Source organism: Acanthochromis polyacanthus, chromosome 6 (assembly GCF_021347895.1).
Source record: "Acanthochromis polyacanthus isolate Apoly-LR-REF ecotype Palm Island chromosome 6, KAUST_Apoly_ChrSc, whole genome shotgun sequence".
In the NCBI taxonomy this organism is placed as follows: Eukaryota; Metazoa; Chordata; class Actinopteri; family Pomacentridae; genus Acanthochromis; species Acanthochromis polyacanthus.
In genome coordinates this window covers 34,809,444-34,830,272 of record NC_067118.1, presented here as the reverse complement: position 1 = coordinate 34,830,272, position 20,829 = coordinate 34,809,444, and the positions used below count along the sequence as shown (strand labels likewise).

Sequence of the window (20,829 nt, the reverse complement as noted above, 5' to 3'; positions counted from 1 at the left end):
ACTCCTCCCCGTCCCTCCTCCGTCACCCCCACCCCACGTTCCCCTAGGAAAGAAAACTGGGCAACATCTGGCTGAGTTTATGAGAGAGAGAGAGAGAGAGAGAGAGAGAATTGGTAGACCATGAAAACTGGGGGAAGAATTCTTTCTTGGGCAGTGCAAGAGTCTATTGTTGTAGTTGCCATTAGCGGCGGTGAAACTTTAATCTTGTGAAAATACTCGTTCTTGCGCTCAAATTTACCAATAACACCGCTGATGTCGGTGTTGGCGTTGCTCTGATAAAGCACATGTTGCGGTTCTTGTGAAAACAGCTTTTATTCAAACGACAGAAACAAGCTGACCACTGCAAAACACCGTGGAACAAGTCAAGGGTGAATACTGTTACCCCCCAAACTTTCACAGTCATCACAACCAACAGAGCAGCACAGAACCACACACACACACACACACACACACACACACGTACACACACTTATTGTACAAAAACTGTACATATTAGGTAACGGCCAGATGGAAACACTGTTATACTGTTGAGTTAAATCACAACAATACTGTGCATTACCGTCACCTAAGGTCAACCTCCAGTACAGTGAAAAAAAAAGTAATGACACAGTGCTGTAAAATGCAAGTCACTTCATTATAATCAGATTAGCCACTCAGATTGAACAGATCAATAGACAACGAAATAACACATCACTCATCAGCATAATAAGTCACACAGCTGTTATAATTTCAAAAAGAAAAAAAAGAGTGGCACTCAAATTGTTTCAGCTGTAGAAAATCAAACAGAACATGATATTGGTTCATTAAACAAGCCCACAGCAGGCTAAAAGCACACGAGGAGAAATGTATAAACAGACAGTAAGCTGGCTCATTTGAGGTCAGCTGTGCTTCCTTCTCTGTTAATTAAGGTCCTGATTATTTGAGATGCTAGAAGCTGATCCTTAATCTTTACGTGAGGCATCCTCAAGCTCAAATGTGCCTTTTTAAAAACATTTTTTTTAGCTGATCTCTCTGCAGGAAGTGGGGAGATAGACTAATGCGTAACTAGGGGCGGTTTATTGGGTAGTCTCAGATGAGGAAGGATTCGTTTGCTGTCCCGTTTCGGTAGTCTCCTTTGGCACGGTACATTGAAAAGGTTTCTGTGGATTGTGGATTTTGAGGTCCATGTTGTCGTATTTACAAAAGTCTGATATTTAGCTGCAGAAGTAAGCACATTCATGCCTTCGTAAACCAGTCTAGGCTTGGCATGAGTTTGCAGCTAGTTCCACTGGCTCAGCTTAGCCACGTTCACAGTTGATAGTAGCGTAGCGGCTGTCGGTCGATGTGAAGCCAGGACTCTGTAGCACCACGATACTGTAAAATAAATCCAGCTTCCAATGTTTTCAACAGTGAGGAAAATGAAGGCAGTGGACAATACCTTGAAACTTCATGCATGTGGTCGATGTCCTGGTTGGGGACATTTGCTCACCATGGGCCCAGGTCCTCAATGGGTCACTGCATTTGTCAGTGATGCTGACATTCAGTGGTAAGATGGAGAGTTTATGACCCTCTGATCGCTGAACTCGACCTCAACACGTTGTAATGGTGAGTGGAGCGTTTCTGTATATATGCTTGGTTGTCATGATTGTGGGAACACATGGGCCGATGAATCTGTAGCAGAAGCTGTCCAACCTCATGGTGTCTGCTTCCACAAGCAGCTGTGGAAAGAAGCATTGAGAAAAAGAGACAGTTTAAGAGGTCAGTCACAAAGAATAAAAACCAAATGCTGCAATCTAGACGCCACATAGAGGTATGAAGATGCACCATTGACCTGAAGATGTTGTTTTTACTTTACTCGTCATCTCCAAAAAGTGCTGCATCATAGAACTACATTGCTTACTATTTGGACAAATAAAACTTAGGCACTCAGGTCCTGTGTAGACATTTTGTTTTTCCTTAGCATTAGCTTGATCATTTTCTTCCTGTAACTGCCTGGCGAGTCTCCAGAGCTCCTTAAGAATTCTCTAAATGCAGCTGGCAGCAGCCCAAACATCAAGTGCTCATTAATAAAAAGCAGGAAAAAAAAGTATTGGAATGTGTCTGTTATTCAGGCTGCTCAGCAGTCAGCAACAACTCACTTCTTTCCTGAGGGCTATGAAACAATGATGTATGTCTAGTTCGCTGGGGGCGCCTCATTGGCTGAGCAAACAGACCCCAAAATAACTACCAATCACTGAAGACGTTATCATCAGTCACTCAGGGCATAGTGAAAGAACTTTCAGACAAACCTTGTTTATCGTGCACCACAGATATGCACAGGTTAAATTGGGGAACATGTTGAGATTCTGCTTGTGTAAAGACTTCAAAACTCTTAAACACAAGGGAATCACTGGTATTTGATTTGATCATCTAGGTTAGTGTGTGTTTTGTAGAAAGAGGAATGTGAAATTGGAAGGAATGTGTCCAGATTTGTAGCACAGTTCACACTCTTCCTGCCCCACTGTGATTGGCTGCCAGGCAGAGAAGGACCATCAATTACATCCCGGAGTAAATAAACAGGCATAGCAATTAAAATGGCATCATTTGTTATGCAACACAAAGCATGTGTGTCTGTGTACATGTAACTCTGCTCGCATGTAAGTGTGACCCCCATGTACACACTTGTGTGTGTGTGTGTGTGTGTGTGTGTGTGTATGTGTGAATTTGTGCATGTGCGTCGGACGCCGTTCTCGAGTTTCTCCGCCGTTGACTGCACTTAAATTAATGATTTGGGGGCCCAAGAATCAACAAATATGGCCCCTGGCAGGGCATAATGGAGAGCACGACCTGCCTGTGGATGTGTTTGAAGACTGCTCCTCTTTCTTCTCTGTCAGCACCTCACTACCTCCACACAACAGACACATTCACCACACAAACTCACAAATGACGCCCGCGTTCGTGTTGTTAATGAGGAAGTGTGTTGCAATGCGGTCATGAATGTGTGTACGCTTTTCGACCTGTGATTATTTTACATGTCAGCATGTTGTGTTAGAGCGTTAAAATCTGATGGAATTTTATGTTCCTGAGCTGAAGTGCTGCATTTTTGGTCACTATGATGCCTGCTTAAGAAACATGTGACATCAGCAAAGTATATAATGTTAGCCAGGAAAAACAGAAGCACACATTGGATGAGCTCAGATGGGTCTGACAGGGTGCTAAAAGCTTTTACAGCCCAAAGGTCAGTGTCCACAATTTGCACACATATGTACAATGCAGTGCACAAACCAAGCATCATATTAAGCGATGTGCTATTTTATTTTCCAAGAGTACAAACTCCAGCTGGACGAGTTAGCACTTGTTAAAACTTTTTCTTTAAAACAAGTAAAAGTGGTATGTAGCTGTATTATTCAAAACAGCTGAAATCATACCAGCTGTTCTGTCCAGACAATTCCACTACATGACAAATTACACTGGACGTTTTCCAGTGTTTGCATGATATTGCAGATAAAGAACCTGCAGATAATTTCTTTGGCAGCAATGTACGAAAGACAAAAGAGGACATCTGCCACAAAGAGGGGAACACACATGCAGGGAGGAGGAGGAATAACTGTGATGTGCAGCACTCTGGCTGGCTCTGAGTGTGGGAATGTGATAAATAGCACTGTGACATCCAAACCCTGACCTGGATCTTCACAGAACAGCTACTGATAAACCTAAAATGCTAACACTTGACACACACTCCAATAGATCAGATGCTTCCCTTCCATTATCGTATTGAGCCACTTCACATAAAGTGAGGGGGAAAGAAAAATCTGCTCTGCTAATGGCAAACATGGTTTTACTGCATACTTTTAAATGGCAAAATATTATTTCCTGCTCTCCCCATAACTCCAATCAGTAATTCCTATCTTTTACTCCCCATGGAAACCTCATCCTCCTCCCTACTCCTCCATTCTCAGCGAGCTTGATGATGGGATCAGACACAGTTAACACTTTCTTATATTAAGAACAGTTGAGCCTGCGCCTGAAGATGGAAAAATGATAGACTTATCAAAATTTGCAAATGCCCTCTGCAGAATCTGATATCCAGTGAAAATCATTTGCACATCCTGGTAACCTTGTTTTAATTAAATTTTCATTTGGTGACCACAACATCCCTAGCCAAAGGCCAGGTGAGTGGGTAGGAAATTAATATGAGGCTATAAGATCCCTATTTTGCTGCAGACCAGGATTTCTCACAGAGTCTACTAGTCTGTCCTGAGGTTTTGATGTCAAATATAAGAGTTTGGATGTGAGTGACCAAAGCCCTCTGTCTTAAAGTGCTGCTAATATAAACTGCCTGTTAAATGGATCTTTGAAGAGTTTGGAGACCACCAGTGTTAGAGTGCTGCTCTTTCAGTTGGAATTAGCCTGTGGTTGGGGTTCTTTCACTCCAACAGAAAAAAGAGAAACACACCAAATTCAATTAGCAGTACAAAGATTCAGCCCCCACTCTGTAACTTATACTCTAACAAGATGAGAGATGTAAAATAAGTCATTTGGAGGTATGAAGAGGCAGATATCGGGGTTGAACCACAACGAGAGAGAAGAATGACAACTTTTCTCACTGTTCAGTCTAATTTTCTACACATATACAGATGCTTTATGAATGCAAACCTAGTATGTGACCACAGAGCATATCAAATTGCAGAAAGGATGGTCTATTTAACCCCAGAAAAGGTAAAAAAAAAAAAAAAAAAAAAAAAGAAGAAGCAGTTTCTACAAAATGCCTTGCAGTGAAAACAACTGCACACAAGCCACTGCTTTAATCTTGTGTTTGATTTGTTGAATGCAAAGCCCTCAAATAATGGTGACTCAGCATGCTCAATGATGGTATTAAAACAGAAATCCTCACACAGTCTCTCTGTTGCTCAATCGCAAGGAAGTGATTAAGGTAAAACATTAAAGCAAATGTGAACCTAAAAACTGGTATTGTTCCAAATCACTGATGTTAAGTCGCACAATCCAGTGAAGCAAAAGGAGGGGGAAAAAAACAGAATCCAGAGCTGCGTGCACATGCCCATTCCATCATTATGAAAACATAGCTTTTTGAAAACCTTAAGAAATATGGTCTATATCAAGCTGTCCCAGGACAAGAGCGAATATCTCCTCTGGAACAATTGCTTCAAGAGCTCACTCCTTCTTCCCTCAAATTCTCCTTTTTTTTCTCCCCCCTCTCTCTTTCTTTTCTCTGCCTGACTTTTACAACTTCCTCCTGGTTGGGGCTGCAGCTCTAACCCAAACAAAACTCCATTTTTTAGTTATTGGCCCTCATGGCATGTAATGGAGAATCAAGCTAATTATCCCTACAGCTGTTTTCACTTGCTTTTTATGTAAGCAATACCTGGCTGATCCAGAGAGCAACAGTGAGGCCCTTCTTAGCGCTCTAGGCCTCCAGGCCGGCTGGAATTAGAGAGCAAAATGCCAGGTTTTCCTCCCCCCGAATCTGCCTGTGTGTACCCCTGAACCCATCTCCCAGCACACAACCCAGCCTAACTCAGCTCGACACAACCCCCCCATCACCCAACCGAAGCGTCCACTCCCTAATGCACATCACCCCTCCAATCCTCCCTCCTTTTGATATTTAACAAAACGGCTCTTCAACAGCTAAGATGGATCTGTATGACATTTTCTTCCCCTGATGGTTTCTGGCAATTAATGAAGGAGGTGAGCTTGGGTGTGGCTCGGCTTAAATGGGAACCATCTCCTGCTGTCACAGGACTAGAATGAGACAGAATGAGTACAAAAAAAAGTAAGACAGAGAGGTAAAGAGTGAAAGAAAACAATCCCTCACCGGCTAATTACATAATTTCCTTCATCTGAGCAAACACATGCTGGGTGAAAGCAAGTGTGAGCAAGCCTCCCAGATGCCAGGCCAAGGGGTGCCGAGAAGACCTACTAACACAATCTACAACTGCTCTCAAGCAACAGAAAGTCTCTGTCAAAAAAGGCAGAGAGCCAGATCATAGAAGCAACATCGTCTGCGCAGTTTGTAGTTTTTGTGGGAGTCGTATCCAAAACCTTAGTGTGGATCCTCCCTTCCCCAGCAAACTCAGGGTAAAGTGTCTCAGTGCAGATAAACAATTGCTGGTGTACTGTTTCCCTCATAACAGTTCATTCCTCACTGCAGCCAGAAATCTGTTCAGTCCAAACACCACTAGGTGGAGTTGACTGTTGTTGAAAAAAATATATCTCATGTATCAAACTCATTAAACTCCCATGGAGAGGCAGCATGCATCTGTAAGTGAGTCAGACACTGTGTATGCTTCGCATATGCTGTTTCCGAGCTTTCCCCTTGTTCAAACACTGCTTCATTGGCGTGCATCGACTCCTTGCGCCTCCTCAAATTGACATCTGGTTTGAAATTAACAGACACGGTGAGGGGAAAAAAAAGGAGGAGACACTAGTAGCAATTTTAATACTTTTATTATTTCAGCCAAAATATAGTAAAAACTCTGCCAGCTACAGAAAGTAAAAGAGCAATCCCTCAGTCTCTACAGCCCTCTCCCTCTCCCTGTCTCGTTTTTTTTCGTCTCTAATCCGGTGAGGAATGATGGAGGGCTCTCTGTGAGTGGTGGTGAGTTCCCTGAGTCCAGTCAAAGGTGTGCCAATGTAGAAATGATATGGGTGGAATCTGCAGTACCTATTCCTAATGTGGAGGCTGTTTTGACATATTTTGCACAAGCAGCCCTCCACACACACACACACACACACACACACACACACACACACACACACACACACACACACACACACACACACACACACACACACACACACACACACACACACACACACACATACATGCTTGCACACACAAAAGTATGTAGGTATGTTTGCACAAAAAGCAGTACGTGAGCATGAATGTTGGAATTTTATACAATACAAGAGGAGGAGGATGAAAAAGTGTTTTTTTGGTGGGACATGTTGAAATATTCATTAATCACTTGAAAGCCTCAAGGCAAAATAGAAACTATGTTCATAAAAGCGCATAACGTTCATGCAGGTCCAAAATACAGGTTTGTGCAACAACAATAAAAGGTGCTTGGAATTCTGTCTTTCGGCTCCCATCCTTTTGATCTGCCTCTGTTTGCACTCAGAGTTTCCTTTCCAACTAATCTCACTCTTAGTCCTTCAAGCTTTTTTTGTCTTAAGGTTCATCCTTTTTCCCTCTCGATGACTCTAAGCAGCGTAAGTGTCAGTGTTTATGTTACTGAGATAAATATAGAGAGCTTTACTGTCATCTCGCTGCATGTGTGTCGAAGTCTGTGTATACAACCCGCTGCCGTACCTGTTTTTCATAGCGTGAATAGTGCGGAAACCCTGGTGAGCTCGTGTCCCATAACAACACCTTGACCTGCAGCTTAACCTCGACATGGAGCATGGCGGTCCGTCAGAATCGGGGCCTGAGAGACCTGCATCTTGAAAGCAGCACAGGCCCAGCCAGGCAGGGGAGACAAGTGAAACCTGAGCCCACATTAAAGCATCACCATCAGGTAGGAGATCAGGGGAGGCCTTCATGCTCTCAGTGTTTGCAGGAGTGTGGGCCTCTGAAGCCCTATCTCACCTCCATCTGGAAAGAGAATCTGAGGGTAGCGTGATGGCCTGATAAGGGGCCATACCGACTGACACGGTAACAGCCTCTCACCCCCATTTGCAAAAAACCAAGTGGATGCAAGTCTAGTTGTGGTGCACCGTCATGTCGGTACGAGAGAGAGGGTGAAGCGTTTGACATGTGGGTCTGGGAATGAGGAGGCGCATGGTGGTATTCGATTTAACATTAAGGTTTGATCTCATGCACAGGTGCTACGTTTATAGAAACAAATGTATAGTAAAACATGCTGCCTTCCTCCTTCTGCTCCCTTTGCTCTTTTTGAGTTGAAAACACACACACAGAAATATGGGGAAAAGACATGTCTGACATGATGTCATAATTATTATTTTTGTTTTATATGGGAGGAAAGTTTCCATGCAGGAGATACAGAGTGGGCTGGTGTCAGGACCTTTTCCTGAATGATGGAAAGATGGAAAAGAACAGAGTCAGACAACTGGTGAAAGCCGCACGACTCTGCACGAACAGCAACGTTAGAGAAACATATTTTGCATTCACCACACGCTTCTTCAATTCTATCTTCCTTTCTCTGTCTTATTATTTGTGGTTGTCAGTGTGCACATCAAAAAATACTGCTGTGTTCATTCAAGCAGTCACTGTTTTCTAGGGTGTTGTTAATGCTCCACCCTCCTCTTGATGGCTTCTCAAGATGACATCAACTCCACTGACCCATCAGTTTTCACTCCTGACCCAACTAGTTGCTTCCTCTCTTTAACTGCCCACAGACTCACTGTTTCTCCATCTGTTCTTTATTGCCCATAGTTCAGTTCAGTTCAGTTTCCTCTCTTAACCCTTCTATCATACCAGATAGGAGACACTGAATCTGCGTCCTGTTCTGTGTTTCTATAAACGGATTCTGGTTTGACAGAATACACGAAACAAAAACTACACTTTGCTTTTATAAATTCCTTCCTGACTGGTATGGCATTCATGAATCAGAAATGTCTGATTACTGAGCTTCATCTAGGACGTATCAGGAGATTTTTGAGCATGAGCCTAATAAAGTACAAAGAAGTGTACAGTTTGTGTTAGTGTAAGAGTGTGCTTGCTATAAATGGACAAAGTGAGAATAGCAACGAGGTTTTGGATTGAAAATGGTTTGATTTGGTCTCGTTTGGTCATCGCCGATCTATTTAGGGTCGCTCAAACCAGTTAAGCAAATAAAAGTGATCCCTGAGATCTCAATCTGCTCTCAAGAAATAACAGGCTTACTTTTAGGTGTGTATTGTTGCGTGTGTCTGCACCTGAATGTGGAGCTGTGTCTGTGTGAGTGGATAAATATTTGGCTATGTGTTTGCATGTGGAAAAGTTGTGTCAGCAAAATGTAGTAACAATGTCTATTCAGGAGGTACAGGGAAGTTCAGATAGAGGTTCACACAGAAACCTACGATTTCATGGTTGGTCATACGTCCATCCAAAGCTAATAAGATTTCTACACATCATCAGTGTCTATTTACCAAATGTAAAATCTGCCTACAAACAGGTCTAAGACAGTGACAAAGCTGAGGTTGATGCCAAGTGGAGTGAGTGCCTCCCTGCTAGCACAGCTGCACTGCAGTGCTTAATGCTAGGTAAGTCCGGTCTCAGGAAGAACCAATCATGTTGTTGGCCGAGTCTGTTTGGTGATCCTGGGGTCAGTATAGCCTCAGGACATGAGACATACATGATATACGCAGGGGATAAAGACAGAGGCTTTCACAGTGCACGGTGGTCTGCTAGCGATCTCTACCTCAGTGTGACCTCTGTGTCAGAGTTTGAGAGCAAAAGGTGAAGGGAAGTGTAGAAAAGATGAAACAGCTACTAACCTTAATGGGTATCTTTTAAAAAAAGAAAGAAAATAAAGCTAATTCTGCACATTGTTCCTGTAATATTTACATATTCTATTGAATGTGCTGTTTCTTACCTTGTTTTGTCATTTCCTTGTCTGTTTTTATGAACAGAATTTTTATCTTTTTCTAAAATCTCTATCCATCTCTGTTTTAATCACAGTTTATTTTATTTATCTAGCTTAACTTATCTTCTTTAATTTTATCACATCTGGTTTTTCCTCATTGCACATACTGAATAGGGTAGCGTTTCCTCAGTTCCTCAATACCTGTGTTTTAGAGTCCTGTGTTTATGATGAATATGATTACAGGAGTGATGTTGGGGGTTGTTGGTAAAATCCTGCATGATGAACCAGAGACTTAAAATTTGGATTCATCAGTCTATAATGCCTACTTCCAGTCTTCAGTAGTCTATTGGTGGCGTTTCATGAAACAGGCAAACCTCTTTTTCTTATTCTGACATCTTACCAGTGACTTTCTTGCTGCAACTCGACCTGTCAAACCTGCAACTCCAATTCTTCTCTTCACAGTTGAAACTGAGACTTGCTTGTTACGACCACTATCAAGATGTGCTTGAAGCTGTTGTACTGTGAGCTCCTATCACCAAGCTGTTGACTCTTGTGTTCTGATTCTGTTGTGGCTTTGGGTCTTCCAGACCTCTTCCTGTCAGAGTTTCCCCCAGCTTTGAGTGTCTTTGATGGTGAAGAAAACTGTACTCACTGACACCTTGACTTTCTTTGCAATCTCTCTGTAGGAAAGGTCTACATTTTTGTAGATAGTGTTGTGATGGTCTGTCTCTCTTCTATTGTTAATTGCCTTTTCCTCATAATTTTTATAGCAACACATTGCTTTCTGCATTACAATACTCAAATAATGCTCTTAAGGGTATGGTGCCACAGTGTGTTCCAACACTACTTTTATGCAGACAAAGGGGGTTGTAAGTAATCAAGAAATGTGGGGGCATCTGTAGGATTTGGGAGCACAAACTTTCAAGGCTGGATGAACCTCTGTTGCTGCAAGAACAGTTTTAAGTTGTTGACCCATTTCTTGTTCCCTGAAAAAGGTCCTTTTGTGTAATTCTGAAATGTACATTATTTTTCACTTTTTGGTAACATTACCTTTTTAAAAAAAATCTCTGGCACTTCACCACTTACCTTTGTACCATTCCAAGCAAGTCATTGGACTTGAACTACTTGAATTTTAATGAAAAATTGGGGCGTTCTAAAACTTTTGACCGGTAGTGTAGTTCATGCTTAGATCAAAAACACAAATTAATCTGGGTTTAAACTAATGTTCAGTCAAGTGTAAATGAGTATTTTTCGGGTTCTATGTGCAGTAGTTACATCAGGCTCTGAGGTCCCACTGCCAGCATCCATGATGTTGGACACTGAGAGGATTGGAAAGGACAAGAGAGAATGTTTTGTGGGGAATAACCCAATTTTGCATCCACAAGGGAAGTGGCTGTGAGACAGAGAGATGCAAGGAGACAGACAGAGAGAGATGGACTGAAATAGACCATACAGCCACCTGACAGAAGAAAGAGGCCAGAAACACACACATTAAGGTGATAAACAGTTAAGCTTTCTGAGCCAGTTATGATTCCTGAGATTTCTCTGAACTATAAAATGCCTCTGGTGCACTATAAAACCCCTAAACATGTAAATTTTTCAGTCTGACAAAAACCACAGACACTGCTTGCGCAGCCATGTTGAACCTTTAACAACCTTTTGGAGCACTCTGTACGACAATGTGGAAAGCCCTGCCAGTGAAACCTAAAGGGAGATAGTGCATATCATAAATAAGCATCGTAGAAAGTGACAGGTTTAGTTCGGTCTGCAGATAGAGAGTAAATAATCCTCATTAGTTCTGACAAAGTGACTCATAGTTTTGTGATATTTACAGCCGAAAACACCCTGCACCCATTAAATAAGCGCTGATAGGGCCATCCACACTGACAGCGCTCAGGTTTGCACTTAACATTTCGTCCTGCTATGGGATTAATGCAACAGGTTATGATGCACTGGTTAAGCAAACAGTTTTGTTATGATAGCAGGAATGATATAAAGCGGAGCTGGAACTGCAATGTATGTAAACCTGTCCTCACTCTGTTTATGAAAGTCTAAGATGTGGAAATACTGATTTGCTGGCAAAGTTAGAGATCACTTTTCAGCTCTGGCTGCTTTGACTGAGATAACTAAAACTCATGCTGTTCCAATCATCTTATTGATGTCAGGACCAAAAAGGATGCTGATAGTTCACACTAAATGACCCGTGAAACAGTGATTTAGTGGAGTGTGTGCAGACTTCCAGTAAAAATTGCAGTAAGTTGCCGTGTGTTTTTTGTGTCAAGCTTGTGTGTGAACTTGCTCCATTTTGTCTGGGTGGTGGTGGGAATAGTATCGGCTTAAGGCAGGCTGAAAGAATTCAGGCCTCCCAAGCAAGGTCATGTGCTGATGTTTAGTAGGGGCTTTCTCAGGTCACAGAGTGTGACTTTCAACTATCACTCACTTTACCCCACATCTTTGAGCAGTTCTGTTTAACTGGCATACATGACATCTCTCCTCCAGTCGGCTGTAATGACAGATGACAGCTGTCTCACTCCACTTACCCTGTTAAGGGAAAAACCAACCTGAATCTTTTGCTAGACTAAGAAATGAACACAGTAGATTAGGTATTCTATATCTGAATGTGAGGCCACATTGAAAAAAATTGTAGCAAAGATTTTGATCACAGGAAATGTTAATTCCTGCAAAGTGTGTCCACAAAAAAAATTTTGTTTAAAAAGAAGAAAAAATAGCAAACCAAAAAACAGCCAAAAAATATAAATCTAAGATGCTGGTTTTGGACTAATTCTTACTTTTCATTTCTATTAGCCCCGAATACTTGAGGCTAAAAACACAGAACTATTGTATTTGATATTAAAGCAGTTCGACACCCAAACCTTCACCGACAGGATTACATTTTTTTCAAGCCTGTCTGATAATAATAGTTACACTGAAGCACATTGAACACTATTTTTACTTACTGTAATCATTGCTTATGTTTATGCTGGCTGACAAAAAGCATTTTCTCCTAAAAATGATTCCAACGGAAGTGAGAGGAAAAGATCCACATCACCTTGTTTTGTGCTAAAGTCTATTCAAATGTTTTGCTGAAGATAATATGAGGCTCTGGTAGCTTGAGTTACATAAGCCAAGTGGGTCCAAGTATGTTAAGTGCAGAATTCACTCTGAGTTTTCCCAGACAGTTTTTCCTTGTGAGTTATAGTGAAGGGATTGTAAAAACAAGAGAGACTTTTCTATTTTTTCTATTTTATGCTATGATAACCACTTCCGCTGAAGCCTCATATTAGCTGAACTTTCAAATGAATTTTTACAGAGAACAATGTGGATTTAGTCCCCATCATCTCTGTTGGAGGGCCATTCAAATGGGAACTCCAGATGAGTGATTATAATAACCACAACCTGTTTCAGTGCTCATATGGACACTTGACTTTTGTTTAACCCTATATACTGCAGTCAATTCCGCCTGAAATTTCTACTGAAGTTTGCTAACATCCATCCATCCATTCTCTATGCACCACTTTATCCTCACTAGGGTTGTGGGGGGTGCTGTAGCCTATCCCAAATATGGGACGCGCAGCGCGAGGTGCACGTTCACGAAAACTAGCTATTTGTGGATTGTTTACGGATTTCAAGACATGTTTTGGACAAAATATTTTACTGGCTTGTTTTGTCTGGATGTCCAAGGTTGGATTATGGCCGTTTTTTGTGGAATATTTTCATCTGTGACCAGTTATGAGCCTTCAAAGGTGAGTTGTGCTGTTTACGTTATTTGTTGTTTGTTGGACAAATGTGTTTATATTACCCGCTGTGGTAATCACATCTGAAAGTGGTTCATACCGGCAGATTCATGAGAATCTAAGCTTTTCATGGGTGTATAATGTTTCTGTCATCGAGTTTGCAGCTTCGGTCAATTTAGCAAAATACGTTTGCACATCTCAAGACGGCCCGAATACGGGCCGCTGAAGTTTAACGGGCTATGACAGACGAAAAAGGTGTGAACCTCAGCCTTATGAATGTGCATTTAGAGTAAGATGCAATAGCTAAGTAGGATGACGTTTTTATCGTTACAGAAGCCAGATGAGTGGTAAATGTGCCCAGTGGTGGTTAAGTAAACAGAGATTGCTCCCTGAGGTGTGCTGGCCTCGCTGTATGTGCTGTTTGTGTTGGCATCATCCCTGCTACTCACTGTACAGTAAAAGTCCACACCGTAGTTCTGATTTATGCTCTTTTAGTTATTAAAAAATAGGTAAAAATTAGAACTATCTCATTCCTCTGTCCACTCAACTCTTCTCCCTCTGTTGTCCTTCTAGGTCTGCAGTAAATTACCATCAGCTCCTGTAACTGTCAGTACACATGTGTGTGGTGTTTGTGTTACATGGCTAGTGTTTCACAAGGATAATTACACTGTGTCTCTCCCCACCTGGGCTCTGACACATGTTCTACAGCTCAGACAAACACGTCCAACCACCTGTAAGAAATAACACACTAAAGGCAGACTGTCAGAGTCACCGAGAGAGAGAGAGAGAGGGTGTGAGACACTTAGCGTTTCCCTTGTCTCTCCTGTTAGTTATAAAGAGTCTGAAGTGCTATGTGTCATTGCACACAATCATTAATGCACTCATGTCCGTACGCATTCCTGAATCGACACAGCCATGCAACACCAGTCATTTTATGAGTGTCATTGTACTGACTGCTTTGTCCTTATAAGCTACAATTATGTCTCATATAATTCCACATCTGCCTCTACACAGCTTGTCTGCAGCAACAGTGTAAGTAACCTTGGCTTTGACTACAGAGCTCAGTAGCATTTTGACTCCAATGGCTACTGTAGGAAATATTTCCAAAAACCATGTTCGGGTAAAGTTGTGCTCACAAGCGCATTCATAGCACATGTCAAGAAGCAGCAAATAACAAAGAAAGAGAGAATAAGAGAGAGAGAACAAGAGACAGATAGACAGAAACAAGGAGTGATGCTTCTTTTTTTTTTTTTTAAAAGGGGGATGTAATAACAGTGGTTAGGGCCTGCTCTTTCATTGAGTAAATCTGGCTGGGGCTATTTCACACTGTAGGAATCTCCTGTCGACTAGATCAAAGGCTCGCTCAGAGACGGGGCTTGTAGAGAGCACGAGGAACAGGTGACAGCTCCGACACCCAGAGAGGCATTTACACATGCACTCACAAACCGTCTACCACCAACACCACACACGCACATATCTGAATGAACACACAGTGAGATCTAAAACACAGAATGACAGCTCCTTTTGTGTCTCGATGAGCCTGGGGGAAGTCTATTTGAAGAACCAGAAGAAAACCATACATCTATCGTCTGAGCTTCGAAAACCACTTAAAGAGAGTCAGCACAGGCTCCACACACACACACACACACACACACACACACACACACACACACACACACACACACACACACACACACACACACACACACACACACACACACACACACACACACACACACACACACACACACACACACACACAAAATATGCAGTGGGTATGACAAAGTACATTCAGACTTTACAAGTATGAGCGTGACATGTACCATATGAGATGTACACTGATGAGACTAGCACATGCACAGTGGACATCGCGCTATGAACGGTATAGGAAGCATGTGGGACTCAAGTGCAGCCTCATGATGGATAGATCTAATATAGAGTGGGCCATATCTAAAGGGGGTGAACATAAGGCTATGTCATCACTGGCCCATCTCTCTCCATACCTTCCATCACTTTTCACTCCCTCCTATAAACACAAGGATGGGGGGAATACTGCAAATCCCACGCAGGAAAACACACAAACACTCACAAGGACACATGAATTTGCAGAAATCACACAGGGATTCAGCCGTACGTGCACACAGGCCTACTCATTTAGCTGCAGCAAAATCCAGACATGCACACAGACGCATGCATGCATATGCACAATAACATTTTCAAAAAAGAAAAATGAGTCCCGGGTGGTCTGAGAAGCGGCGATGTTTCCAGTTGAGAAAGCTCGGGTTTTGAAATCACGTGATGCAGTTAATACTGGGTTCAAGCTGCATTCATATACACACACACACAGACACACAATTTTTGAGAGAAAATAAATGAGAAATGAATGTGTATGGTTGAGCACAGAGACAGAATAGAGGACTGCAGGCCTCCTGATGTACACTCAGCATTACACACCATCCCTCGGCTCGTCAGTCCCAGCCTGCATCAAGCTAAGATGCTATATATTTAACACGGGAAGGCCCCACCTTAAACAGGCCATTATGGCGAATAGCTTTCACTGTTTTCATAGAATATGAGAAGATTACACAGCACTATGACGGGCCAATTACGTCCTTCACTACAGCATACCTCTGTACCAACAATTCTCTAATGATGATGACTTAAACATTTTCACCAATAGAGTCCTTTCAGCTGGCCTTTCAGTCGCACACAAACATACTTTGCAGCTAAAGTTAAATACACACACACACACACACACACACACACACACACACACACACACACACACACACACACACACACACACACACACACACACACACACACACACACACACAGCCACACACACACACACAGCCACACATGCTGACCGAGTCAAACTGAATCCTTGTGCTAAGTGTATAGAGCATCCCTTTACACTACAAAGGGCTGTTTGTGTGTGTATGTGTGTAATTCCTTTCTGTGTCTGAGGTAACTTCCGTAAGCAGAACAAGAATTGCTGGCCGGAGTTTATAAAGAAAAAGACACACATTGAGACAAACTAATGTTAAAATATTGGTTAAAACTCCAGTATTCCCTACTTCAGTGAAAGCCTTTAAAATGTTCTTCATAAGCATTCAGTAGACCACCTGACTCTCAACAGCCTCCGTGATACAATTTCCATCAGGTTTCTGCAGGAGGACAGAAGGACAAATCTCTGTGTCTCTTTCGAAGTGGATCTCTAAAATTCATGAAGCTGAGCGAGTCCCAGGCTCAGTTCCTGAGCTGGCCAAGCCCTTTCTGCATGTAATTTCCCTCCTATCTTTTTCCACATCCCCTGGCTATTTATACAGTGACAATCTGATCAAGCAAGTAAATACCAGAAATGCTGCACTTCTGTTTGCACAGAACACAGTTCCTCTTCGCCACTTAAAGCATAAACACAAAATATGCCACCATCAGTATGCAGATGACGCTCAATTATGCCTGTCCCTTGTGCCGTTAAATCAGTGTTTGAATGTAAAGATATAATCACTCAAATATCCCACAGTTTGATCCGGGTTAAACAAAGTGACTTGAAGGTCCTAAGATTCTATGGTGCGGAATATGCTTCACGTCCCAATTTAGGTTTGAATTCAGACCTAACATGTCAGAGCCAGCACAACAAAAACCTATCTTTATCATTTCAAGAATTTATCTTGACTATGAGGCTTCTTTTCTCAGGTGGGTGGACTAAAATCTATACGTGCATTTAATTTCAGTCAGCTGGAGAATAACAGTCTCCTCTCCTGGTCTATAAAAAAGGTAGTGGACACACTACAGTTCATTCAAAATGCGGCTGCCAGAGTTAAAGCAAGAAATTATTTCCATCACATCACACTTGCTCTCTGATTCTGGCATTGGCTATCAATTAGTTTCAGAATTGACTTGAAAATATTAGTTCAGTCCGATGAAGTCCTAAACAACTTTGCTTTTATACTGTATCTCCCTGACCTACTCGCTAAGTATGAAGTGTTTGGACTTCTGGGTCAGGCCAGAACCAAAAACTGGTGTAACAGCTTTTAATTTTAGTGGTTCCAGCTTCTAAAACTTGTATTCAGACAGTATACAAGGGACCTGATTAGTTGTATTTTGCTTGAAGTGCCAAATTGATCTACTTAGTCCGTCTACATTCACATCTATGTCTCACACATGTACATTTGTATCTGCTGTATCTGCATATAGTTTGTTTTTATTGTAAAACTGTTTGCATTTTCTGTGGATGAAATTTGCTATATAAATAAAGTTTGCTGTGGTTCTTGCTTGAAGTGCAAGCTTTTCTTTCACATCTTCTCAACATCCTCTCTCCATCCCCCTCTCCACTCAAATTGTGTCACCTCTGACCCAGGTCCAATTCACTACTGTCATTATGCAATTAACACCAATTAAGTCATTTGGCTGTAAGAATGTGTGTGTGTATTTGCATGTATGTACATGCATACTTGTGTGTGTGCGTGTTAAGTACGTGGATGTGTGTATGTGTGGATGATAGGGCAATTACAGCAGCACAAGGGAGCCTTTTGGAAGCAGAGAGCACTGCAATCAACCAATCAGCCTTCAGATGGCTTTGACATGAAAAGAGAGCGTGGCCTCTGCTAACCCTGAGGGTCAGCCCCAATTTACTCTATTTACCCACTCAGGAATGACTCTCTGTGTGCGAAGAAGGAGATAGGGAGGGAGAGGGAATGATGAATAGGTATGGAAATGTCCTAGTCAGTGAGTGGGACTGAGACAGAAACGGGGAGAAGGGCAGGGAGGGAGCAGTAGAGGGATGAGAAGCCTTGGGGTTGTTATACAGGTGAATTTTAGTGGGTGGGAGGGTGGGAGGGTGGGTGAGGCGTGGTGGTTGAGTGGAGTGAAGGGGATGTGGAGAGAGGCCTTCAGGTTGTGTTTGCAAAGCTAAAAGGCCAGCAGTTGGAGCCCATTTGCTAACAATTTCCTCTTGGAGAGTGGCTCTACACACATAGACACACACACTCACATTATACACACACTTTTGCAGAGCACAGATGAAGAATGACAACTTTGCACACTTGGCTGGAGCTGTTAAACAGTGAGACTCTCCATCAAGAGGGCTGCTTCTGCAAGAACAAAATGTAAAACAAAAAGACTAATAGAACAGCAAAGGATTATTGGAATAAGCCCGTTTCTGTCAGTTGTTTGGATCCATTCTATTAATGAAACCACACTTTGCATGTTTTGAATATTTTATCCCATTAACCACAAATTCTATATACAAATACAAATCATGTTGACATTACTGCTGACCATTTTCCAAAGTATACTAAAAGTTTTTGGATTGCTTCTTCGTATTTCAGACAGCTGTGGGTGTAATATGAATGTTGTCTAAAAGTTAACTGTAAACTGTAAATACTTGAAACATATGTGGGCTTTCACATATACATGCGTGACATGACGCAATTTAGGAAATTTGATGATGCATTCAAAAACACTCCACTAATACAAAAGCCAACTTACTTTAAACTGCCAACAAAATTTGGAACACTAAAGCCAAAGACAAACAAACAAACACAAGAAACTCTGAGAGGATAATGGAAGTTTGCACATTTGTCTCAGTAACAAAAGTTGTTGCTTGGCAACCAGCACTGATATCTTAGCGCATTCATGTCCCAACAACATAACAATGACTGTAACTGCATTATTATGAAACAATGAAACAACTTTCGAAAAAAAAGAACACATTTGTGATATATTAACTACGGCTGCACTTAATTTTAAATGAATGAAAACTAATGCAGACAGTTGCATTGGTTTTCATTGGCAGAGGTAGGAATATGTGCTTTTTATTTTCCAGGCTAAAACATGCAAAACCACTAGCATGGTTTATTAATAGTTGGATCGTAACAAAAATCCACAGATAAAGAAAAAAAAGCTCTGTTTCCTGAGTCTAAAATTTGAAACTTTCCCTGCATTGATTTTACAATTAAAAATGTCATCTTTGTATAGCTCTCCCCCTGTCTAACTAACCAACCCGCTGATCAATAGCCCAGCTGTGAGGTCTGGTGGCAGGGCTGGGCTGCAGAGCAGTGAGTAAAATACAACCGCACCAGTCAGACCTTCATCACACCAAACAACCTCCTGGCTAGAGAACAAAGGATGGCAGAAAACCCAGAAACAGACTAAGAAACTTAAAGAGAAAAGAAAAGAGAAGTAAACACAGATGCTCAGTGTTTCCAGTTCTCCTGGTCAATAATATCAGATAACTGACGTGAGGGACACAGGTTATTCTATATCTATTGTGTGTGTGCGTGCGTGCATGCGTGTGTGCATGTGTGCATGTGTGTGTGTATCAGAGCAAAAGTGTCCTGCTCTGGGGGTCTTAGATGTGGATTGTAATCAGGACCACATGACTCTGCCACAGGAAGTCCTCCAGCGAAGGACAGGAAGCAGGAACAAAAGGACCACATCATTAGTCTTGCTAGTCTCAAACCCTACAGCCAATAGGAACCTTGGACATGGTGGGAATGGGCGTAGTTGGTGGTGTGTCCACAATTATGTACATGTACTATACATTTGTATTTGTGTGTGTGGTGCCTGCAGGCTGGTATTAATGACTTATTTGTTTACTGAGTGTAATGAGTCCAGGTTGTACGTGTTTAGTAGAGTCAGAGCAGAGCTCTGAAGTAGGGTAGGGCTTGCCGCCAGAATACCAGAGCTAAATAAGTACAACACACACATGCACACACAGATCCCCAGACAGTACAGACAAATGAGAAACAAATGGTTTCATTGTATGGTCTATACCTTGTCTCCCCTTCTCTCTATCTTATGATGGCACAGTGAGAATGCAGTTTTGAAAATGGTCCATCTGAATATCCACCACCTCACATACACATACACACATGCACACACCTCAAAAACCCCCTTCAACTGCCCTCCTACCACATTCTCGCCGCCCCTTCCTCCTCTGTTCTGCATCCCATCAGGACTAAAGAGGCTAATTTCTGTCGATGGCTTACAGGTGGCCAGTGCAAGGTGAACCACATCCACTCTGCTGGCTGACACACAGACACACACACATGCATCAATGCAGAATTCATGCCTCTAAAACCGGCCCTTTTATAAACCCAATGCCAAACATCAAAGAGAGTAACACACCTTAACACACCTCAAAGGCACCAGCGACACACAGTCACACATGTGTGCAAACATATGCGCACAGACACACACACACACACAAACACACACGCACGCACACATTAAAACATCCAAACTCAAACATATGCACACTCATAAACTTTAAAGCATGAAGGATTTCCAACAAATGGTTTAAGGGTCAACCTTAGGCCTGGTTCTATCTCATGTTTCCAAACAGAAAAATCCCTCCAGTGCTTTCAGAAAAATCTTAAACTTTTATGTTGTAGTCTTTAAAAAACAATGCACCGTTGAAAAAAGTTATCAGCATCTGAAAAGGAGTCTATAATTCTTATTTTTCATCCTGAAAAGCTGACTTTTGGAAATTCTTCACTTGACAGCAACAATCTACTGACTATTACAAATGACAGCAGTTACATGGAATGAGGTTCATTCCAGCTCCAAGTTCAATGTAATTC

General features: G+C 42.0%; 1 protein-coding gene across 1 annotated transcript in view; it reads right to left on the bottom strand.

Annotated features, from left to right (window-relative positions):
• Nucleotides 1-293: 293 nt before the first annotated feature.
• The window catches only part of LOC110957865 (ERC protein 2-like), a 164,386-nt gene continuing 143,850 nt past the window's right edge, over nucleotides 294-20,829 (bottom strand). Inside the window, exon 18 of the mRNA XM_051949035.1 lies at nucleotides 294-1,697. The gene's annotated coding sequence lies outside the window, so the exon portion shown is untranslated. The remainder of the gene's footprint in view (nucleotides 1,698-20,829) is intronic.